This window comes from Scyliorhinus canicula, chromosome 4 (assembly GCF_902713615.1).
Source record: "Scyliorhinus canicula chromosome 4, sScyCan1.1, whole genome shotgun sequence".
Lineage (NCBI taxonomy): Eukaryota > Metazoa > Chordata > Chondrichthyes > Carcharhiniformes > Scyliorhinidae > Scyliorhinus > Scyliorhinus canicula.
The window spans coordinates 47,027,888-47,052,696 of NC_052149.1; the positions used below are offsets into that span (position 1 = coordinate 47,027,888).

A 24,809-nucleotide genomic window follows, 5' to 3' on the forward strand; every position below is an offset into this window, starting at 1 on the left:
GCCGGAGGAGCTCCAGAGGAGTGGAGGCTGTGGGCCCAGGAGCAACAAGCTGCTCTCCTGCGCTGCTTCACAGACTTCAAGGCTGAGGTACTGAGCTCTCTGCAGGAAACAAACAGAAGGCTGTCGGAGATTCAGACCACCCAGGGTGCTGCCATCAAGGAGTTGCAGACGCAGGCCACTGAACGAGAGGAGGAGGCCGTGGTCCTCGTGAGTAAGGTGGAGGGGCACGAGGCACTCCACAAGAAGTGGCAGGAACGCTTCGAGGAGCTTGATCACCGCATGAGGCGTAAAAACCTGCGGATCTTGGGCTTTGCGGAGGGGCTGGACCTGACAACCTACGTGGCTATAATGCTGAACTCGCTAGCGGGGGCTGGGTCTTTCCATCTGCCTTTGGAGCTGGAGTGAGCGCACAGGGTGCTGGTCAGGAGGCCTAAGGAAAATGAACCCCTGCGTGCGGTGCTGGTGATGTTCCACCGGTTCAGTGATCGGGAGTGTGTGCTGCGCTGGGCCAAGAAGGTGAAGAGCAGCAAGTGGGAGAATGGGGTAGTACGGATCTACCAGGATTGGAGTGCGGAGGTGGCTAAGCGGCGGTCCGGATTTAATCGGACGAAGGTGGTGCTTTACAGGCAAAAGATAAAGTTCGGAATGTTGCAGCCCACGCGCCTGTGGGTAACTTATTCGGACCGGCATTATTATTTCGATTCCCCGGAGGAGGCGTGGGCCTTCGTGCAGACGGAGAAACTGGACTTGAACTAGGGGTTGGGGGTTGCGGGGTCGGTTGTAATATTTTAGTGCTGGATTCTGCTGTTGCTGTGTTTTTTTTTGTACTTTTGCAATTTTGATACGGTTATTTACGGGGGTGTTGTTCTGCTATGTTTTCTTTTTGCTGTGGGGCATTGTTTGAGTTGTGTATCTTGCGGGGAGGGTCGTGGGGGTTTGTTGTATTCTATGTCGGGTTGGGGGTATGGAGTGAGGCTGGTATTTGGGAGCTGCGTCAGAAGGGTGTGGTGGGGCAGTGCGAAAGCGTGGGATTTCCTCTGGTTTCCCGCGCTGCGGGGCTGGGGGGGCGGAGACAGTGACGGGGCCTTAACTGGTTCTTCCCCGCGCTGGAGCAGTGCCTGGAGGAGGGATAGATTGGGGGATGATCCCACTTTGGGAGGGGTCGGGTTATTGGCGGGAGTTTCCGGGGTCAGCAGAAGTTAGCTGACCCACAGAAGTACAATGGAGGACGGTTCGCGGCTGGGAGGGTTCCTAGCCTGGGGGGGGGAAGAGAGAAGGGGAATACCGGGTTGCTGCTGGTAGGGTCAAGAAGGAGCTGGTGGGGCAGAGGTGAGGTGTTGTCGCTGTGGGGACTGGGTCGGGCAGGGGGTGCTGGTGCTGGCCTGGGGCGGGCAGTCGACAGGCTATGGCTAGTCGACGGGAGAGGGGGGGGGCGGGACGCCCTCTGATCCGGTTGGTCACCTGGAATGCGAGAGGGTTGAATGGGCCGGTGAAGCGGTCGAGGGTACTGGCTCATCTGAAGGGGCTAAAGGCAGATGTGGCAATGCTTCAGGAGACCCACCTGAAGGTGGCGGACCAGGTCCGCCTGAGGAAGGGATGGGTGGGGCAGGTTTTCCACTCTGGGTTGGATGTGAAGAACCGGGGAGTGGCGATTCTGGTGGGGAAAAATGTGTTGTTTGAGGCATCGGAGGTGGTGGCGGATAAGGGGGGGTAGGTATGTTATGGTTAGGGGCAGGCTACAAGGAGAGACGGTGGTACTGGCTAGTGTGTATGCCCCAAATTGGGACGATGCGGGCTTTATGAGGCGTATGTTGGGACGGGTCCCGGATCTGGAGGCGGGAGGTCTGATCATGGGGGGGGGGGGGGGGGGGGACCTTAATACGGTGTTGGATCCTTCACTGGATCGGTCCAGCTCTAGGACGGGTAGGAGGCCGGCGGCGGCCAAGGTACGGAGACGGTTTATGGACCAGATGGGTGGGGTGGATCCATGGAGGTTTGAGAGGCCGAGGGCACGCGAGTACTCTTTCTTCTCCCACGTACATAGGGTCTACTCTCGGATAGATTTCTTAGTGGTGAGTAAGGGACTGATTCCGAGAGTGGAGGAGGCCGAGTATTCGGCCATTGCAATCTCCGACCACGCTCCGCATTGGATAGAGTTGGAGATGGGGGAGGTGCGGGACCAGCGCCCGTTGTGGCGGTTGGATGTGGGGTTGTTGGCAGAGGAGGTGGTGTGTAGGAGGGTCCGGGCAAGTATTGAGGGGTACCTCAAGGTGAATGATGTGGGGGAGGTTCAGGTGGGGATGGTCTGGGAAGCCCTGAAGGCACTGATTCGTGGGGAGCTGATATCCATCCGGGCACACAGGGAGAGGAGCGAGAGGGATAGACTGGTGGGAAAGATGCTGGAGGTGGACAGGAGGTATGCAGAGGAGGACTGTTGGGGGAGAGGCGCAGCCTGCAGGCTAAATTTGATTTGCTGACCACTAGAAAGGCGGAGGCACAGTGGAGGAAGGCACAAGGGGCAGTGTACGAACATGGTGAAAAGGCGAGTAGGATGCTGGCTCATCAGCTCCGCAAGCGGGATGCAGCTAAGGAAATTGCTTGAGCGAGAGATAAGAGTGGGAATGTGGTGCGGAAGGGGGGGTAGAGGTGAATGAGGTCTTCAAGGACTTTTATGGGGAACTGTACCGGTCGGAGCCAACGGGGGAGAGGAGGGGAATGGAGAGGTTCTTTGGCGGGCTTTCTTTCCCGAAGGTGCAGGAGGAGAAGGTGGAGGGGTTGGGTGCGCCGATTGAGCTGGAGGAGCTAGTTAAGGGGATCGGGCAGATGCAGTCAGGGAAGGCACCGGGGCCGGATGGGTTCCCGGTGGAATTTTATAAAAAGTTTGTGGACCTAGTGGGCCCCTTGCTGGTGCGGACACTCAACTAAGCGTGGGAAGGGGGGGACTTTTCCCCCGACGATGTCGCGGGCGCTGATCTCGTTAATTTTAAAGAGGGACAAGGACCCCCAGCAGTGTGGTTCATACAGGCCCATATCTTTCCTCAACGTGGATGCTAAGGTGCTGGCAAAAATCCTGGCCACCAGGATAGAGGACTGTGTGCCAGGGGTTGTGCACAAGGACCAGACAGGTTTTGTGAAAGGAAGGCAGCTGAACACGAATGTGCAGAGATTGTTGAATGTCATCATGATGCCGGCGATTGAAGGGGAGGCAGAGATAGTGGTGGCGCTGGATGCGGAGAAGGCCTTCGATAGAGTGGAGTGGGGGTACCTATGGGAGGTGTTGGGGAGGTTTGGATTTGGTGAAGGGTTCATTAGATGGGTAAGGCTGCTATATGAGGCCCCGATGGCGTGCGTGGCCACGAATAGGAGGAGGTTGGATTACTTCCGGCTTTATCGAGGGACCAGGCAGGGTTACCCCCTGTCCCCCTTGTTGTTTGCACTGGCAATCGAGCCTCTGGCGATGGCGTTGAGGGATTCAGAGAGGTGGAGAGGCTTGGTGCGAGGTGGAGAGGAACATAGGGTGTCGTTGTATGCCGATGATCTGTTACTGTATGTGGCGGTCCCGGTGGGAGGGATGCCGGGGGTGATGGAGTTGCTAGCTGAGTTCGGGACCTTTTCAGGTTATAAATTAAATTTTAGGCAAGAGTGAGGTGTATGTGGTGCACCCTGGAGACCAGGAGGAAGGAATTGGTAGGCTCCCGCTTAGGCGGGCAGGGGAGAGCTTTAGGTACCTGGGGGTGCAGGTGGCCAGGGACTGGGGGACTCTTCACAAGCATAATTTCACCAGACTTGTAGATCAGATGGAGGAGGAGTTCAAGAGGTGAGACATGCTGCCATTATCATTGGCGGGGAGGGTACAGTCCGTCAAAATGACGGTGCTTCCGAGGTTCTTGTCCCTCTTTCAGTGCCTGCCCATCTTTATCCCCAGGGCCTTCTTTAGGAGAGTGACTAGCAGTATTTTGAGCTTTGTGTGGGCACATGGGACTCCAAGAGTGAAGAGGGTGTTCCTGGAGTGAGGGAGGGATAGAGGCGGGCTGGCGCTGCCCAACCTTCTGGGGTACTATTGGGCGGCCAATGTGTCAATGGTGCGTAAATGGGTGATGGAGGGGGGAGGGGTGGCGTGGAAAAGAATGGAGATGGCGTCATGTAGAGGTACGAGCCTGGGTGCCATGGCAAAGGCACCGTTGCCCCTCTCTCCTAAGAGGTTTACCACGAGCCCGGTGGTGGCGGCGACCCTAAGAATCTGGGGACAGTGGAGGCGGCATAGGGGGGAAACAGGGGGCTCAATGGAGGCTCCACTGGGTGGCAACCATCGGTTCATCCCGGGGAACAAGGATGGGGGATTTAGGGGGTGGCAAAGGGCGGACATCAGCAAATTGAGGGACCTGTTTATTGGCGAGAGGTTTGCGGGCCTGGGGGAACTGGAAGATAAATTTGGCCTTCCCCAAGGGAACATGTTCAGATACTTGCAGGTAAAGGCGTTTGCTAGGCGACAGGTAGAGGGATTCCCTTTGCTGCCCTCGCAGGGGACGATGGACAGAGTGCTTTCGGGGGCGTGGGTAGGAGAGGGGAAGGTGTCTGACATCTATAAGGTAATGCAGGAGGTGGAGGAGTCGTCAGTGGAGGAGCTGAAGGCTAAATGGGAGGAGGAACTCGGGGAGCAGATAGAGGACGGGACTTGGGCGGAGGCCTTGGAGAGAGTCAACTCTTCCTCCTCATGTGCGAGGCTTAGTCTCATCCAATTTAAGGTGCTGCACCGGGCACACTTGTCCGGGACTAGGATGAGTAGGTTCTTTGGGGGTGAGGATAGGTGCACCAGATGTTCGGGGAGTCCAGCGAACCACGCCCATATGTTCTGGGCATGCCCAGCACTGGAAGAATTCTGGAAGGGGGTGGCGGGGACGGTGTCGAGGGTGGTTGGATCCAGGGTCAAACCAGGGTGGGGACTCACGATTTTTGGAGTTGCGGTAGAGCCGGGAGTGCAGGAGGCGAAAGAGGCCGGTGTCCTGGCCTTTGCGTCCCTAGTCGCCCGTCGAAGGATTCTGCTACAGTGGAAGGATGCAAGGCCCCCAAGTGTGGAGACCTGGATCAGTGACATGGCGAGATTTATAAAACTGGAAAGGGTCAAATTTGCCCTGAGGAGGATCAATACAAGGGTTCTATAAACGATGGCAGCCTTTTCTGGACTTCCTGGCTCAAAGATAGGTATCTTGGTCAATAGCAGCAGCAACCCGGGGGGGGGGTTCCTTATTGTAGTGTTTATTCTGTAACTTTATATTGTGTTAATTTGCGTTGTTGTTAAAATGCTGTGTTGTTCAGGGAGGTGGGGCGAATGTTTATGATTGTTAATATTATTATTGTTATTTTTGGTATTTTACTAAGGTGCGCTATTGTTGTATAAATTCAAAATTTTTCAATAAAAATTTCAAAAAAAAAAGTGATCCAGAGATAGTCTTTTGATGGCAGAGAGAACAGCAGTACACACCTGCTTGGTCAGGCTTCAGCTTGAACATTGAGAACAAAACTAACACACCCTGCAGTCTGCTCATAAACGAAAGTTAAAAGCTGACAGACAGCCCAGCTCCACCCATTCTCTGACATCACTGTAGTAGTAAACACCCATTTCTTAAAAGGTACTCTCACAGGACAATCCGGATAGGTTCCCTATCAAAGTTAGCGGGTCAGTTGATCCCACTGTGCTGGATATGTTCAATGTTGCCATGTACCGGGGGGGGGGGGGGGTTGTTGAACGCTGACACCAAGTTGTTGGCGACGGTGTTGGTAATGAGTTTGGAGCCCCGCCCTCCAGGGGTGATCTCGGAGGACCAGACTGGTTTTGTTAAGGGCCAGCAGTTATCGGTCAATATACAGTGATTGTTAACCATTGTTCTGTCCCCTTGCCCAGTGGCTGAGCTGAGGTGATTATTTCAATGGATGCTGAAAATACAATTGACAAGGGTTGAGCGGGGCTACCTATTTGAAATTCTTGGAAGGTCTGGCTTTGGGCCAAAAGTTATATAATGGATTTGGCTTTTGTACAGGGCCGCCACCATGAGTGTGTGTACAAATGCTGAGTTTGGGTTACTTCAATTGAATAGGGGTACATGGCAGGGTTGTCCATTGTTTCCATTTTTGTTTGTTTTGGCAAATTGAGCCTCTGGCCATTGTGTTGAGGTTGTCCACTGGGTGGGGGCGAAGAAAGAGCTGGCGGGGAGGAGGAACATAGTTGGTCTTTATATGTCGATGATCTGCTGCTGTATAATCGTGGACCCACTCTCCAATATAGAGGAAATAATGAAGCTCAGAACTTTTTGCTCCTTCTTGGGGTATAAGCTGAATCTGGGAAAAATAGTGAATACATCCTGGTGAAAACCTCAGGGAGGAGAGCTGATCTAGGTGAAGTTGCCGTTTTGCCTGGCCAGGACTAGCTTCCGTTATCTGGGAATTGTGTGGCCCACGACTGGGCAGCGCTCCACAAACCAACTTTATCACTCTGGTGAATGGGGTTAAGGCTGATTTGAAAATATAGACGTCCTCCCTCTAATCTTGGCAGGCAGGGTGCAGACCGTGAAAATGAACATCCTCCTGAGGTTTGTGTTTCAGTGTTTCTCCCCAAATCTTACTTTTGTAGTCAATAAAATGGTATCTTCTCTTATTTGTGTGAGCAAGACCCCACAGATTCGTAGGACGTTGGCACTGCTGGGGAGGCTTGGCGCTATCTAATTTGACGTTTTATTATTGGACTGCAAATATTGTAACGGTAGAGGCTACAGGTTTGGTCAGATTTTATATGGGGGTGGATTTAGGCAGGCTCGTGTGGAGGTTAGAGTCTAAACCCTCGTCACTGCCCCACCTGTTTTGCCCTGCAAAAGTTACCTAGAGTCCTGTAGTGGTAGCCACTTCGAGCATTTGGAGGCAACTCAAACATGATTTTCAGCTGGGCTCCATGTCAATGTTGGGCCCCTATTTGCAAGAACTACTTGTTTGTGCCGTCTGGCTTGGACTCGTCATTTAGGGTATGGGGAAGGGAGGAGTTGGAGACATATTTATTGAAGAGAGGTCCGCCAGTGTGGAGGAGTTATTGGAGAAGTTCCAGCTCCTGAGAAGTAATGTATTTCAGTTCTTGACTTTTTGCCTCAGGAGATTCCTTCATTTCCCTTGGCACCCTTGCCTTCACTCTTGGATAAGGTCCGATCTCTGGCTGAGTTGGGTGAGGGAAGGATTTGAGGTTTTCGATGGCCAGATCCCGTCGTCAGAACAGATTTCGGTGGAGGAAGTAAAAAGAGAGAGCGCGTGGGAGGGTGAACTGTTTTTTTTAAAATGGGGGGTGGAATGAGGTTCTTCACAGGATCAAGACCACCTCCTCTTGAACTGGATCAAGTTGAGCCCAGCACAAGGTGGTCCACAGGGCGCACTGACCAGGGCGTGGATGAGTGGTTTCTTCTTGGGGGTGGAGCATAGGTGCAATTGTTGTGCTAGGGGACCGGCAAATCATACGCACATGTTTGAGCCCTGCCCGAAACTTGTCAGCTTCTGGGTCTCCTTTTTCAGCACCATGTCAGGAATTCTGAGTATTCAACTGGAGCAGTGCCCGTTGGTGGCTCTTTTTGGTGTATTGGACTTGCCGGTGCTGAAGACGGGGCGAAGGGGGATGTCCTCACCTTTGCCAAGTTAATAGTCCGAAGGAGAGTTCATGAGGGGGTCGATGGAAGGGTTCTACTGGAGGTAGCAGCCTTTCATCGCCTTTTTTCAAAGAATTCGTCACCATCAGTTGCTGAGGAGTTGTTGGTTTTTGTTAAATTTTGTGGGTGTAGATGTGGGTGGGTTTATTTCGCAATGGTTTTTGATGTATGCCATTGTTTCATTTTACCATGTTATAATGAAAAACCTTTCCGAATTAAAATATCTATTTTTTAAATCTATTAAATTCAGTAGCCACTCAGGTCTTTCAGTCTTCATCACCCTTTGGAAGTCTCAACGCAATGACGCCAAAGGAATTCCCCAGGAAATCTGAATGTTTAATGGGCTATTCCCCAGGACCCTTGGACCCTCCAAAAACTCGCCAACTCTTTAGTTAGAGGCAGAGACTTGAGATAGTTCTGACTTACCTGGTAGTTACCCAGGAATATTTAGAAAAATCCTAGTTCAACTCCTTTTTTTGTAAAAAAAAAAGTATTTTTATTAAGGTTTTGCAGAATTTTTCATAATAAAATAGTAACCATAATAACAAAACAAACTAGAGTGAACAGTAGCATAGTGCAAAAAGATAATATACAGTAACAATTAAATAGACATTACCCCACGTGACCCAGTCTTCCCACACCACCCCAATGAAGCACTCAACCCTGCCCCACACAGATTGCTGCTGCTGCTGACATTTTAATTTTCCCCGTGAAAGTCGACGAACGGCTGCCACCTCCACGAGAGAACCAGAGTGTAGACCCTCTCAAGGCAAACTTTATTTTCTCGAGGCTGAGAAACCCAGCCATGTCGGTAACCCAAGTCTCTACACTCGGGGGCTTTGAGTCCCTCCACGTTAATAAAATCCGTCTCCTGGCTAAGGGAGGCAAAGGCCAAGACGTCAGCCTCTTTCGCCTCCTGAACTCCCAGGTCTTCTGACACTCCAAAGATCGCTATCTCTGGACTCGGCATCACCCGTGTGTTAAGCACCGCGAGACATTGCCCTCGCAAACCCTTGCCAGAATTCTCCAAGCTCCGGGCATGCCCAAAACATATGGACATGGTTTGCAGGGCTGCCCTTGCACCTCATACAACTGTCTTCTACCCCAAAAAACTTGCTCATTCTCGCTGCGGTCATGTGTGCCCGGTGGACCACCTTAAATTGAATTAGACTGAGCCTGGCACATGAGGAGAAATTAACCCTGCCCAGGACCTCTGCCTACAGACTCGCTTCCAACTCCTCACCTAGCTCCTCCTCCCACTTGCCCTTGAGCTCCTCCACCAGGGTTTCCTCCGCCTCCTGTAGTTCCTAGTAGATATCCGACACCTTCCCCTCCCCCACCCAGGTGCCGGAGACCAACCCGTCCTGTATCCTCGGTGGCGGCAGCGTCGGAAAGGCCACTACCAGTTTTTTCAGGAAGGCTCATACTTGCAGACATTTAAAAGGCGCTTCCTGGTGGCAGATTAAATTTGTCCTCTTGCTCCTTCAAACTGGGAAAGCTTCCGTCTATGAACAGATCTCCCATCCTTCGGATGCCTACCCTCTGCCAGCTCTGGAACCCACCATCCACCCTACCCAGGAGAAACCTGTGATTGTTGCATATCGGAGTCCAGACCGACGCTCCCTCCACCCTCTTGTACCTCCTCCACTGTCCCCAGATCCGCAGTGTCGCCACCACCACCTGACTTGTGGAGTAACTGGTCGGCGAGAACGGCAAAGGAGCCGTTATCAAAGCTCCCAGTCTAGTACCTTTACATGATGCCGCCTCCAGCTGCTCCCACACCGCCACCCCCTCCCAACCAATCGCCTGCTTCCTAATCATAGCTATATTGGCCGCTCAGTAGGTGAGAATGTTCGGCAGCGCCACCCCCCTCCCCCCCCCCCCCCCGCCCGCTGTGATCTCCCTACTCGCGGGGTCTTATTCACCCACACAAAACCCATAATGATCCTACTCACCAGCTTAAAAAAAGCCTTAGGGATGAAGATGGGGAGGCACTGAAAGACAAACAAAAATCTGGGGAGGACAGTCATTTTCACGATCTGCACCTTCCCTGCCAGTGACAGCGGGAGCATGTCCCACCTTTTAAAGTCCCCTTCCATTTGCTCCACCAACCGGGTCAGGTTGAGCTTGTACAGGGCATCCCATTTCCTGGCCACCTGTATACACAGGTAACGAAAACTTTTCTCTCCCATCCTGAGCGCTGCTCTTTCAGTCTCTCCTCCTGCCCCTTGGCCTGGGTCACAAACAGCTCGCTCTTTCCCATGTTCAGTTTGTACCCTGAAAAACTACCCAAATCCCTCAGGATCCGCAGAACCTTCACCATCCCCTCCACAGGGTCCGAAATGTACAGGAGCAAATCATCCGCGTATAGAGAGACCCGATGTCCCCCCACCCGAACCAGTCCCGCCAGTTCCTTGAGGCTCTCAGCGCCATAGCTAGTGGTTCTAAACCTAGGGCAAATAGTAACAGGGAGAAGGGACACCCCTGCCTCATTCCCCGGTGAAGCTCAAAGCACCCTGACCTCAGCTGGTTTATACATACACTTGCTACAGGCGCCTGGTACAGCAATTTCACCCAGCCAATAAAGCCCACACCAAACCCGAATCTCACCAGCGTTTCCCAGAGGTACTCCCACTCCACTCGGTCAAAGGCTTTCTCTACGTCCATCGCTGTTACCACCTTCGCCTTCCCTCCCTCTGAGGGTATCATAATAATATTCAAAAGTCTCCGGACATTGGTATGGAGTTGTCTACCGTTAACAAACTCCAGTCTGATTTTCCTCTATCACCCCTGGGACGCAATCCTCAATTCTTGTGGCCAGAATCTTAGCTAGCAATTTGGCATCCACGTTTAAAAGCAAAATCGGCCTGTATGACCAGCAATGTTCAAGGTCCTTCCCTCGTTTTAAGAATGAGTGAGATCAAAGCCGGTGATATTGTTGCAGGGCGGGTTCCTTTCTCTCTAGCCTCATCGAAGGTCCTCATCAGGAGTGAGCTCAATATTTCCGAAAATTTCTTATAGAATTCTACCTGGTAACCGTCCGGCCTCGGGGCTTTACCCGATTGCATGTCCTCTATACCCTTGACAATCTCCTCCAATTTAATCGGGGCCCCCAGCCCCTCCACCAAGGTCCTCGTCCACCTTTGGAAACCTCAACTAGTCCAAAAATTGCCTCATATCCTAGTCCAACTCCTGGGTAACTGGACAGCTAATCCCCCCGCCCCCCCCTCCCATTACCTTCCCCACATGACCCAAGCCAACTAGCCTCCGCACCGATCCAACAACCCCACTTACCCAGCTTGACGGGCCCCCACCCCTCTGACTCCTTCCGGACACCCCAGACCTGATCCTGAGCCCGTCACCCAACTAACCTCCCACCATCCGATTGCCCGCGCCCACCCCCGACCTGACTAGACCCCACCACCCAATTTCCCCCAACCCAACCGCACCTCCTTTCCCAACTACCACCCAACCTGCATTCCATTTAGCCTTTGAAGATCTATTAAAACCCAGTGACCCAGACAGGCTATTGGAAGGGATGGGTAAGACTTTGCATCTGGAAATTCTCTCTTCTCCTTGCCAGCTCATTTATTTTCTCCCCATGATGTACACATACCACAGCAACATGGTTTAAAAGTTGTTGAAGAGGAAATATTGAGAGTGACTAGTAAGCAATAACAATTTTAAGTAAACTCTGATACTGGGAAAAATCTGTCAGTTGCTGATCATGGTAAGAGATGATGGTTGAACATTCTCACCGGGTGTCCAAGCCTGATAAGACCAGGCAAGGCAATTCAACAGCTCGAGATATTACACTATTCGTTATGATGTTTTTAATTGTCCATAATATTTTAGGCTTAATTATGCAGGGCAGATAATATCTGGGGATAGAATGAAGTGTGAAGATATTAGAAAGGAAAAATCTAATCCTAGGAAAAAGCTAATCCAAGGACAAAGTGGATGTGATAGACAAAACATACAACGGACTTTATGGTGACACAAACGGCTTTATAGTGAAGCGAATAGGGTTTCTCGCAGTGAAGGCATTTCCTTTTAGATCTCCTTTTATAAGTTTATTCCAATGCTTTGCGGATATTTATTGTGAATGGATGGCCCAGGCAGAAATATAAAAACGATTTTGTGCTAACGACAGCAATCTCCTTTGGCCAAAATAGCCTCTCTCAATCATCCTCTGGCTCATAATTTTACAATATCAGAGGCTGGAACATTTAATTGTTAATTTCATAGAGCAGAAATTCAATTAATGTTACCCCATTTTTTGTTAATGCAAGTCTCATGTGACACCTTTGTCACTTTCCATGTATTTGGTCGAGATTCTTCCCCACGCTCCCGATTCACTTAAAATACTGGGACATTTAAACATCACTTGCCAGAATACAGCACCAGGTGCCATACAAAAAAGGGATGTGGCTCCTGTGCGATTCCTTTTGCTGATGTCTCCAAGATTTCTTGTGCTGAGTCAGATCTACAGGACACTCGATCGGAAAACTGGCCAATAAATAAAAACAGAGGAATCTAAGCAGGTCATTTTTTCATCTGGTCAGCACCAAAAGGAGGGGTACCCCACTGACTGGATGAGTTGGGCCAACATATCAAAATATTATGCGGTGATATAAATTTCAAGCTCACTCCCAAATTACATTTCTTCACATATCCTTTTTAATTTTTCCAATTAAGGGGCAATTTTGTATGACCAATCCACCTAGCCTGCACATCTTTGGGTTGTGGGGGCGAGACCCATGCAGACACGGGGAGAATGTGCAAGCTCCACTCGGGACAGTGACCCGAGGCCAGGATCGAATCCGGGTCCTCGGCACCGTGAGGCAGCAGTGCTAACCACTGCGCCACCCTTTCTTCATGTATTCAAAGCAAATAATTATTTTAAAATGATAGCACACTCGCTATGAGTACAACATCATATTTTGGCTCAAAGTATTCAGAGTCAGCAGATTACATGACAACAATTAACCATGTTTACCATTATGCGCTTGACTTGTCCTGTCAATTTTGTTGTGACGTAATTCAATAAAAATCTAACAGGGGTCAAAGTGATAAGCATTCATAATTACTTGACCATTAAATAATTCATAGAAAAGAGTAAATGCAGAAATAATAACATTTTAAAAATGTACAGAGAACACCTGGTCATCTGGAGCCCTCATTATTTTCCAACTGAGAATTTGACAGGCAAACGTTTCATAAAGGTAAACCACTAAGTCTTTAATTCCAATCAGTATTACCTCCATACAAGGCATGATCATTCATGCACACAAGGATGCATTAAAAGCCCTGAGATTTTCCTATATTAACATGAACACAATCAGAAAAACAATCTTTGGGGCACATTATATAATCAAGGCAGTAAGCACAATATTAAACTTATATGTCTAGGATTTCATATGTTGGCACTAAGTAGTCCGATTTATAAAAATCAAAATGATGTCCAGGTACATCGTACAGACATATCTATACAGACCAATTTCATCACTGTTCATCATCATCAGTGGTCCAGGATATCAGTATGCAGTTGTCCAGTTCAATTTACAATTTCTCAAATAAGAAATAGTTCAGGCTGTTTGCAGCAAGATTTGTCCAACATTTGGAGGTTTGGGTGTTAAGCAGCAAGTAACATTTGCACCATACAAGTACATCTTCCCTTGACATTTAACCACATTACAATTCCAGAAGCCCCACCATCAACATCTTGGTGGACTGGGGTGGTTACCAATGACTAGATAATGGAGATAATAGATTTACCCTTGTATTTCCCAAAGCTTTTTCCCATCGACAATGCACAAGTCAGGAGTGTGGTGGAATACTCTCCACTTGCCTGGATGAGTGCAATACCAAAGAAGCTCGACACTATCCAGGACAAAGCAGCCTACCATTGGCACCATGTCCACTACCTTAGACATTCACTCCCTCCACCTCTGATGTACAGCAGAGTGTACCATCTACATACAAGATGCAGTGCAGCAACCTGCCAAGGCTCCTTCAACAGCACCTTCCAAACCTGTGAACTCTAACTCCAAAAAGAACAAGGACAGCAGATGTATAGAACACCACCACATGAAAGCTTCTTCAAAGTCCCTCTCTGTCCGGACTTGGAATGATATTGCCATTCTTCCTTTGCTGCTGGGTCAAAATCCTGGACCTCCCTCTGTGGACTGCAGCTGTTCAAAAATACAACTCCACTATCACCTTCTCAAAAGGCAACACGGAATGCAACCTCATTAAATAATAAAAATAATGATTTTATAAGTGATCAAAACTGATAAGCTCCCACCTTCCAAAACTTGGCCGAACCCACATTTTACGGAGTCAAAATTAGCAGGCTTGTTAAGCCTAATGGTTCTTGCTGGTTATTAATATTCTTTTCGTTTTGTCTAATAGCAGGGCTGAATTATTTTATGTTTTACAAAATTGCTTTACATTTTATGCAGCAGCCTCATAGTGCCCTACTCCAGAATAAGAGTTTGAAAGATAGCAAATAATAGACGGGCAGTCCAAAAAATTGACTTTTGAAATCAAAATATATTCATGAAGCACAAAGCAATCCACATTTGTTGTTAATTATTAGATTTCATTATTTTATCAGTTATTGGACGACAGACAAACGTCTGGTTGTTTTGTGAGGTTTTTTCACTATAGATACTGCATTAGGTAATGTAATGTGGTTGATGGTACCATGGAAAAGAGATATTAGGAAATAGGGTTCAGAAATGAGACCCCAATGGAGCAGACAACGTTGGGGCTCAACAGAAGAGAAAAACAACCGGAGCACAGGGTCAGAGGGATACACCCACACCTGTTGAAGTAATCTCAGAGTTCACAATATACAGGCAGTGGAATCCCCCAAAGATCCATAAAGGTGTTGAAAGTACTGGGCTGAAAACAGGTCTGCTGTAAACTGCCCATTTACTTCCAAGATGAAAGGGAGTATGGGGTCAAGGAAAGCTCATTAGCATTTCTACTTGGATACAAAGCTAAAATGTTCCATACTGCCATGAGGAAGAAGCCACTTTTGAGATAAGGTGACAGGTTTCCCTACAAATCAATGAATGTCACAGACAGACAGCAGTTTTGTGTGGTCAGGGGAGAGAGAAGAGCTGCTTGGCTTTGCAAGCTACCACAGTCGGGTATGGGGAGGAAACTGTCTCTAAATTGAAGGGATGTATACTGTAACCTTCTAAGGGTTCCAAGAGATTAGCCCTGGCATGAAAGAGGCAATAATCAAGAATAGGATTTACTGCTAGGGTAGAGTTAAGAAACTCACCAAAAACTAAAGAAAATATCTGGAGAAAGTCACTCAAAGTTACTACTCAGAGAAATAGGGATAAGGGAACCCATTGGAACCGGAAAGGAACTCTGGGCTGTTTGCTACTCAAATCTGTTAATCCATGGAGAGCGTGATGTAATTCCGTGGAGAGTGAAATGCGTGCTAAGTATAAAAGAGGGATGCTCCTTTCTGTAGTTAAAGTACATGTTGCCTTAAAAAGAAAAACAGCTTTCAGTCAATAGAGCTTGTCTAGTCTTTTACTGAACATGTTTGAATACATGAAATCTTGACAAGTCATTCTTTCAGCTAGTATCTGGAGGTTTGAATCTCTTTTTAAAAGTCATCAGAGTCTCTATGATAATCTTAAGATCTGCAAGTGCAAATAAATTTTGGAAAATCATTCACCCACTCTCTCAAGCAATCAAAATCAGTCCAGGGATCAGGAGAAAATTAACCACAATTTGGAAGAACAAGTGATAGCCAACATGAATTTGTTAAAAACAAGATGCATGACAAACTTATCTAATGAAATCTGATCTGATGGAAGGGCAGATCTATAGTATCATAGAACATAGTACTCAGAAGGTCAGACAACATCCATGGTGTGAAAAATATTGTTGGATAGGGCAGCACGGTAGCATGGTGGTTAGCATAAATGCTTCACAGCTCCAGGGTCCCAGGTTCGGTTCCCGGCTGGGTCACTGTCTGTGCGGAGTCTGCACGTCCTCCCCGTGTGTGCGTGGGTTTCCTCCGGGTGCTCCGGTTTCCTCCCACAGTCCAAAGATGTGCGGGTTAGGTGGATTGGCCATGCTAAATTGCCCGTAGTGTCCTAAAAAGTAAGATTAAGGGGGGGGGTGGGGTTGTTGGGTTAAGGGTATAGGGTGGATACGTGGGTTTGAGTAGGGTGATCATTGCTCGGCACAACATTGGGGGCCAAAGGGCCTGTTCTGTGCTGTACTGTTCTATGTTCTAAATCTTTTGAGGTGGCAGAGCAATCTGCTAAAGGAAGAGATTGTAGAAGCAAAGTTAAACATTTACAAAATCATAAGTTTGGAGTATTGAGCCCAATTATGGGCACCAGACTTTAGGAAGGATGTTAAGCCCCTTGGAAGGATTGTAGTGATGATTTACTAGAATGACACCAAGGATGAGGGACTTCAATTACGTGGAGAGACTGGAGAAGCTGACATTGTTCTCCTTTAAAATGATTATTTTAAGGGCCGATTTAATAAACATAATCAATATGTTGGAGAGTTTTGATGTAGTAAATAAGAAAACAACGGCAGCATGGTGATGCGGTGGTTACCCTTGCTGCGTCATGGCATCGAGGACCCAGGTTTGATCCCAGCCCCAGGTCACATTCAGTATGGAGTTTGCACATTCTCCCCGTATCTGCGTGGGTCTCACCCCCACAACCCAAAGGAGGTGCTGAGTAGGTGGATTGTTCATGCTAAATTGCCCCTTAATTGGAAAAAAAAAAATTTTTAAAACACTTAAAAAAAAAAGGAAGCCTTTCCACTGGCAGGAGGTCCAATAACACAAGACATATTTTCAAGATAATTGGCGTTGCGGAGATTTTTTTAAAAAAAATACTGCAAGTTATAAAATAGAATGTAGTGCCTAGGTGGATGTAGAAGCTTTCAAAACAGAACTGGACTTATTCATAGATTTACTTGTATAACTCTTGCAAAGAACTGGCACAGGCATGATAGATCGAACAGCCGTCTGCATTTTCCTATCATTCAACCTTTGCCACAGCCAACAACCAGTCTAGGTCCGTCCTAACAGCTCATGACATATCCTACAAGTCACTAAACAGTACTCCAAATATGGCCAAACCAATGATTTCTATAATGACAGATTAGTGACCTTTGATTTGTATTGAATGATCCTCTTTAAAACAACCCAATACCCAGCTTACTATGGCTAGGACATCTCTGCATTGGTTGTGAATTTCAAGCATGATGTATACAATAACACCAAGATCCACTTTTCCTTCAAATCGCTTTCAATATTATTCTTTGTAAATGTTCGATATGAATTACACTGCATAACAGTGCAGAAGGAGGTCATTCAGCCCATCGAGTCTGCACTGACCTACTTAAGCCCTCACTTCCACCCTATCCCTGTAACCCAATAACCCCTCCTAACCTTTTTTGGACACGAAGGGCAATTTAGCATGTCCAATCCACCTAACCTGCATGTCTTTGAACTGTGGGAGGAAACCGGAGCACCCGAATGAAACCCACGCAAACACGGGGCGAACGTGCAGACTCTGCACAGACAGTGACCCAGCGGGGAATCAAACCTGGGACTCTGGTGCTGTGAAGCCACAGTGCTAGCCACTTGTGTTGCCCTCAAATGTATTACGGTTAAACGCTATTTATCATTGTTTAGCCCATTCACCCAGTACTTCCATTATTTTTTTCTCTAGACTGCATTCCTCGGAAGTCCTAACTGTTGCAAAAATGCTCATGTCACCATCAAACCTGCTGACCAGGTCTTAGAGAAACAAGTGAACAGCAGTGGGTCTAACACCAATCCTGGGGTGACACCACTGCCTTTAGGCTGATTGATAACCATTAACTAAATTAAGGGAAAATATAAAATAATTAAATTTTGAGTGATTGAGGAATACCAGTCAGTCAAAGAAAAAAAATTTTTTTTTTTTTTTTAAAAAGTCGGCTACCAGAAATAATTATTTAAACTTCAATTAGAATCAAAGAATCGTTACAGCACTATGTCGCTATTCAGCCTAAATTTGAGTGCTCAGGGAAAGTTAGTCCTGAAAAAAAAAGTCAGCCTTCATCAAAACAAATATTCAAGTTACCAGCTGAGATAAGAGCTACAATTAGCCACAAAAGATTCAAATTGTAACAGAAAAGATAACCTATAATTAGAAACCTGGAAAATCTGTTTTGAGCCCGATGACTCTTGTCAAACAAAGAACTTGTCAAGAGTTGTCAAACAAAGCTTGACAAAGAGTCATCGGACTCAAAACGTTAGCTCCTTTCTCTCCCGACAGGTGCTGGCAGACTTGCTGAGATTTTCCAGCATTTTCCCTTTCATTTCAGATTCCAGCATCCGCAGTAATTTGCTTTTATTTAAATCGGTTTTGAGACTCTGCTCAAAGTTGGAGTGTCGTAACTCAACCATAGTTAGTTAGCAAACTGAATTTTGTTGCCCTTGGTCTGGCGCGAGCATCTCTCTCTAATTCAATTCAAAAGATATGGCTTGATCACTTAGCAGTGAAGTTCAGTAGTCGCAGAAAATGACACAAAGATGTACCAGAAAATGTTATGGTGAAATTAATGCTTTCACAATTAAGCAAAGAAACTGTTAAATTACAAAAATTAAATGCAAAAGTTCACTAGCGCGCACAGCTCTATAAAAGCAAATGTATCTTACACATCTGATGGTGATGCTCATAGTACATGGATGGGCACAATGCTCAAGGAGGGATATTACGCCTTAGTACACACAAGGCAACAGGGGAATTTGCTGTAATTAACTTCAAATTTCATATTTACAGGGTACTTTGTTTCGAAAAAGCTCCTTCATAAACAAATAGGAAAATACCTTTTGTCCCGCACCTTGCAATGCGAGACAGTTAAGTTTGATGGACACTCACTGTGAACAGTAGACAACCACTGGCTTTATTACTAAAGCATTGGGGAACTAACCCACTTCCTGAAGGTGTGATTAGAAATGAAAAGTTACAGATATCACATTTACAAGCTGCAACTGCAATGAAGCAAGGGGGATGTATGTGAATATTGTAATAGCCAACCCATGAGTGGATATCACCCTATTGTTACTGGCATTGAGAGAATGCATTAGCCCCACATATAATACAGGCACAAATCTGTGTTAGGCCAAGTAGTTCACTGTTTTTAATTTCACAATAGAGGAGCACAAATTAAAAATGTCTTTGTCATTTGTAAACGTATATCATAATGTATAGTCCAAATCACACAACAATATTCACTGCACCAGCTTGCAAAGTGTAAACAATTAAGAAAGGTTTTAGTTGCATGTAGTAGCCTAAATACTGGACAGACATAAGAATACCAGTTTGTGGAATGCAAATACAGGAGCTTTTAACACTCAAAGGAAGGAAGGAAAGAAGAAACTAAGCCACATGAATACAATTGCTTTCATGTCCTGAATACATCACAAAGCACTTCATAATGTGCAGTCAGTCATGTTGCAGGCAAATGCAACAAGCACTGATACAGGAGGAGGAAAGAGAAAAAGAGTGGGCGAGAGAGAAAGAAAATAATTCATCTTCAAACCAATACATCAATCCAGCCCCAGAAAATTCAGTTGACTCTTTAAGTAGATCTGTAAGCCACCATCAACGTTTTGTCTCGTAAGTGTCATGAATGAGAGTTGGCTTAAGTCTGAGGGCAACATCTGCGAGACTCAGTCTATTGTAAGATGGTGGGAAAACCAAGTGACTTAGTTAACTTCATCATTCGCACTCACCTACCCGTCATAAACACAGCAGCTTATGTTACTCACTGCAGAGTTCAGAGTCTCTGACCTACTCTTCCGGTCACAATATTTACATAGCTGGCTCACTTTCAGGCAATGGTCCATCCTACGATGTTGATGGTGGGGATTTTGTGATGGTACTGCCATTGAATGTCAAGCGGAGGCGGCTGGATTCTCTTTTGTTGGAGAGGTTTATTGCCTGCTGTTTTTGTGGCGCGTATGTTAACTGCCACTTGTCAGCCCAAAGCCGAATGTGGTCCAGCTCTTTCTGCAGATGGACATGGTCTGCTTCAATGTATGGCGAGTCACAAATAGTGCTAAACTTTGTGCAATCATTACAGAAATTCTTGACCTTGATGGAAGGACGAATATTTATAAGTAGCTGAATATCATTGTTCCTGAGGAAATCCTGCTGTGATGTTGTAGGGCTGAGTTTATTGGAAACCATCTTCCTTTGTGCGAGATATGACTAAACGATGGAGAGTATTCCCACTGACCTCAACTTCGCAAGGGCTCGTTGACGCCACACTCCATCAAATGCTGCCTTAATATCAAGGGCAGTCACTATCTCCTCACATATGATGAAGCGGTACTGACACTGCAATGTCAACGACACCTTATCTTCCAATCACTTTGCTGATGATAGAGAATAGAATGATGAAGCGCTATTTGGCCGGACTGGATTTGTCCTGCTTTTTGTGGGCAGGTCGTACCTGGGTAATTTCCCACAATATTGGGTAGGTGCCAACGTTGCACAGTCTTGAAACAACTTGGATTGGAGCATAGTTCAGCAACACAGGTCTTCAGCACTACAACCATAATGTTGTTGGAACCTACAGCCTTTGCGGATTCCAATGCATTTGGTAGTTTCTTGAAAGCTGTGGATGAGAAAGCTTCAACTAGACCAAGACCTTGCTGTTCAACTTCCACAAAGAACTCCAACCACCCCATGCTACTCATCTAAGGTGAGCCCAACAGTATATAATGTCAGTATATTGAAATGCTGAGTTTTGCTTTAAAATGCACAGGACACCCATTACTATTATAATGTTCCCACTTCTGCCTTTACAGCACAAGCCACCACCATTGCTTAAACTCACCCCCAGACTCAAATTTTAAGAAGCAAACAAACTCTGGTGAACACCAGACATGAACTCTAGCTTATCCAAAACAGTACTGCCATGATCCTCCCCCTCATTGAGTTATGTCCTGACAATTCTCCAAGGCTCCGAAGTTCTCCAAAGCAATTAAATCAAAATGCTCAGTTATTTTCAAAATGAAGGTCTCCACGGATCTGCCCCACTATACTTTCTTGCACTATATGAATCTTTTACTTTTCCAATACTGGTCTTCTTTATATTTATCTTCCTCCATTCTAATATTGGTATAAAACTTTGTTGGCAAAATCTGTTATGATCCCCTGGAAAACAACAAAACAAAAGAACCAAATTTACCAATTGATCCCAAAAAAATAAAAATGCAGAAATTTCACTGTTTATAGCCTTTACTTCATCAAACCAAAATCAACACAAGCTAAGCATGAATTAACAGACAAATCGTTGTCAATATATACCAGAAATTACATGCTAAATAAAGATACAAAAAAAGACAGATGAATGCAGTCCACGCAGCGTAGCTGGCACCAATTTCAGCCACAAAAATCCTTCAAAGCTTTGAACTTCCTCAGGTAAAATTCCAGCTCCTTTTTGTTAACTATTTAACAAACAATTCCCATCCGACAGCAGTTTTTCCCCTGGATACAATCTTCAACAAAATGGCGTATTCTCCAGAACCTTCCCAGCTTTGCTGAATCGTTGATTCCCTTATTTCCCATTTCTTTTACTTTGTGGTTATCATTTTTGATCCATGGATGTTTAATGGACCTTTAAGTCAAGCAGAGGAAATGTAAAACTCTGAAGTTTCAAAATGTTACCCTGTGCAACAGGTTTAGCTTCTGAACAGAAAGACAGGAACACGAGAGATTGGAGGGGTTCAGTTCGATAATTTGGCTGGTGGCCAATGAATTGGCAAAAGGTAGTATTCTGCCCAGCGATATGCAGTGATTGGGTCCTACCCGAATGGGATAGTTTTCAGAGGACGCAGGAAATGACAGTCGGATCCTGGACACTGAGAGGAGCAGCTGAGTGTATCTGTCTCTCCCTCTCCAGATATACTGTCTATCTGCTGTTTTCTGAAGCTGCAGAGAAGTCTGGATGAATCTACAGTGAAAACCATTAGAGACTGAAAACAAAAACCTCAAACTGAAGGCCTAGATTGAAAACAGATGTACAGGAAGAAGTCCACCTGAAACAAAGACACTTATCCTTTTATTTTCATAATTATTTTAAGTCCTTCTTTCAATTATAGTGGCGAATTACAGGGTCAGGAATTAAATAATTAACCAGTTGTATTTGCCACATATTTAATTATAGTCAGTTATTAATAAAAGTGAATAATGTTTGAATTTACAAACCTGGGGACTATTTATTCCAAGGAGCCGTGCTCCGAAAGCTCGTGTTTGAAACAAACCTGTTGGACTTTAACCTGGTGTTGTAAGACTTCTTACTAGGGTGTTTTTAAAGAATTAATTGATCATGTCAATTGTGTTGCAACCCCTGGTCAAGTGGGGCTGGGATTGACCACGCACTAGCCCAAGGTTTCACAACACTATCACAAGCGTCTTGATGGCTTGGATCCACTAGTATTATCTTAATTCAAACCCTCAGTAATAACCCTGTGCACTCCATGACCGAGTCTGGCCAGCCAATGAATTGAAGAGTAAGAAACAGCTGCAGCATCCATGCATCTGCCTATTGCCAGCTCCTGGACGTCACCCTTATTTTCATCAGCCTGCTTGCACAGCTTGATTATCTGAGCTTGGGTGTCAGTGTCTTTTATTTGGTTTCAGTTTCAGTTTCCCCAGAAACCCAAAGTGTCACTTTCCCTTAGGATCTGACACTAAAACACAAGCTTTAAAACCACAGTCAGTGTATCCAACAGAACATTCAATAAGACATCTAGTCAGACAACTTGCACATGGCATCTCACTGGTCCCACAAACCGCAGGTTCCATCACACTACAACATGGAACATGTCACAAACCCTCTGCTTTGCTACTCCTCCCCTACATTAAATGTGCATTATAAAATCAGTATGCAAGATGTACAAACATATTTGCATCCTAAAAGGATTGATCAGATGTCTGTTCTGAAAGACTCCTGTTTTCTAATCTCACTACATTCCGTTCTTACACAATGCTGATACTTCATGGTGGGAATTGCTCATAGCAATGTTTGCTCCTGCAGCAGGGCCACAATATCAGGTGGGGCAACTAGAAACAGTGCTGAGAGGTAAATCAAAGTGCTTCTGTGTACTTAAATGTGAAGTGACCCTCTTCATACTTGGTCGAGTGGGTTAAAAAGGAAAGAATACCACTGCGATGTGAGAATAGTGACAATACGATTCAGAATGAGTTAAAGACAGATTACTATTTAAACCAGCAGAACTGGTTACAGCGACTCCAATGGAACTGACAATGGAGATACATTTTGAGGAAGTATAGTTTCCTATGCATAAATCCAAATTATTTGAATTTTCTGACACAAGTTTAATTGAATTAAAAAAGTATTGGTTCTGGAGTATAAACCAGGCTTCATCATTTGAATCTACAAATTTTAAATTATCCATTCACAGGAGGATAATATTCCAAAAATCACAATCCAAAAATACCATTGGTTTGTGTTGTAACAGAGTAAGCAAAGCTAAACGTTCTGCCTTGGACGTTCATACAAATGCAAGCTGTTGCTAAAAATGAGGTGGACATTGAAATTAAATGCAATGATGGACTAGAAATGGAAAATGCAATTAGTTAAAACTCCTAATAAGTACGAAGATGTTTGTGAATATAACTTAAATCCAACCCAAGCAAATGTAAACGAACACGATTGCGTTGCCACGGAATTATGACACCCTATACAATCATCTAATAACATTAGTTTGCACGATTTAGATTCCTTCCCACATGAGGAAAGTGTATCCTTGGGTGCGAGATATTACAGTATTCCACACGACCAGAAATGGCAGCCGTGGGATGGGTGGCTCAGCAAACAGAAAATAATCGGCAACCTCATCTCAAGTGTGTTATTCCACACTTCTGAGGCGGAAAAGGGAGAATCCGAAGTGAAACTTCCTGCCTTTCCTGCAACAACACAATAACACTGTCCCAACAAGCAGGTGGTGGGCACAGTTAGCCTCAAAAGGAAAACAATTATTCAAAAGTAAATTACTGCACTGGCCGATTGTAACACGTTTAGCACTTGTTTGACGAAGAAAAACATCAAGCCACACTGCGTACATAAGCGATGGACTAAAAAGTACAAAATGCAAGTTTAGGCCACAAATTTCATGACATACAAACAAAAAAACCTGCCTAATAACCATAACTCTTTCCCATACGAGACAGGTCACAGGACAAAAAAAAAATGTATGCAATGAACATTTTACATTTGGTTCTGAACTCCAGCAACAGCAAATAGTAAGGCGGCTGCTGAAGCCACGATGATGATAATAACAACAAACGCTGGGGCCAAAATGGCGACAAAGCAGGCTGCAGGGCAATAACATTGGCTGGCCTCTTACCTCCACAAGGTGGGGGGGGAGGGAACCACTCAGCAGCAATCGCCCCTCCACTCGACTCCTTTTCTTCTTCAGCTCTCTCCCGAGCCCTGAGCGTCAACCCAAAGTATTTCCAATAGATTGCTGCTTTTATGTGTAATGTGTGTGTGTGTATTAATCAGCCTCTCCAATGCTGCTGCCGCTGCTCCGCAGTCTTTCCTCCTCCCCCTCTCCGGGTGCTCGCGCTCGACGCTCCTCCCGCTCGATCGCGCGCGCGGGGATTCCACCAAAACACGGAAGGAGGCGCGCGCGAGCGGGAGAGTCACGTGCCATTCTGCCCCCATCTGACGTAACAATCGGCTCGCATTGTTTTGTTGCCCCTGTATGTGTGTGTATATGTGTCAATCATGTCTTCCCATTCCCTGGGAAGGCAAGGCAGTGGGGATGGGGCGGGACGCCGGGGGGTCGTTTTACTCTGTACTGCAAACCGAGGGGCTCCAAAATTTGGAGCATCCGCCCCCCCCCCCCCCCCCCGTGTCTGTACGCCTGACCTGGAACGTATACTGTGAATATCAAAGGTCGCGCGAAGTTGCATTGAGGCACCTCAAAAGAGGAACTTTGCAAAGGAGCAAAGTTGAATCCTGTCGTTCTTTCTGTCATTTTCCAATGTGGGATGTTCTCGCCCTCAGCATGTGTGCCTGCCTTGGTGGGATGTATTT

The 24,809-nt window shown here is 46.3% G+C and overlaps 1 protein-coding gene across 2 annotated transcripts in view; it reads right to left on the reverse strand.

The window, feature by feature from the left end:
* gpbp1l1 (GC-rich promoter binding protein 1-like 1) overlaps positions 1–24,349 on the reverse strand; it is a 110,283-nt gene extending 85,934 nt beyond the window's left edge. Inside the window, exon 1 of one of the 2 annotated variants that reach the window (XM_038794176.1) lies at positions 24,115–24,349. The gene's annotated coding sequence lies outside the window, so the exon portion shown is untranslated. The remainder of the gene's footprint in view (positions 1–24,114) is intronic. The other variant, XM_038794177.1, reaches the window with a different exon arrangement.
* Positions 24,350–24,809: the final 460 nt, after the last annotated feature.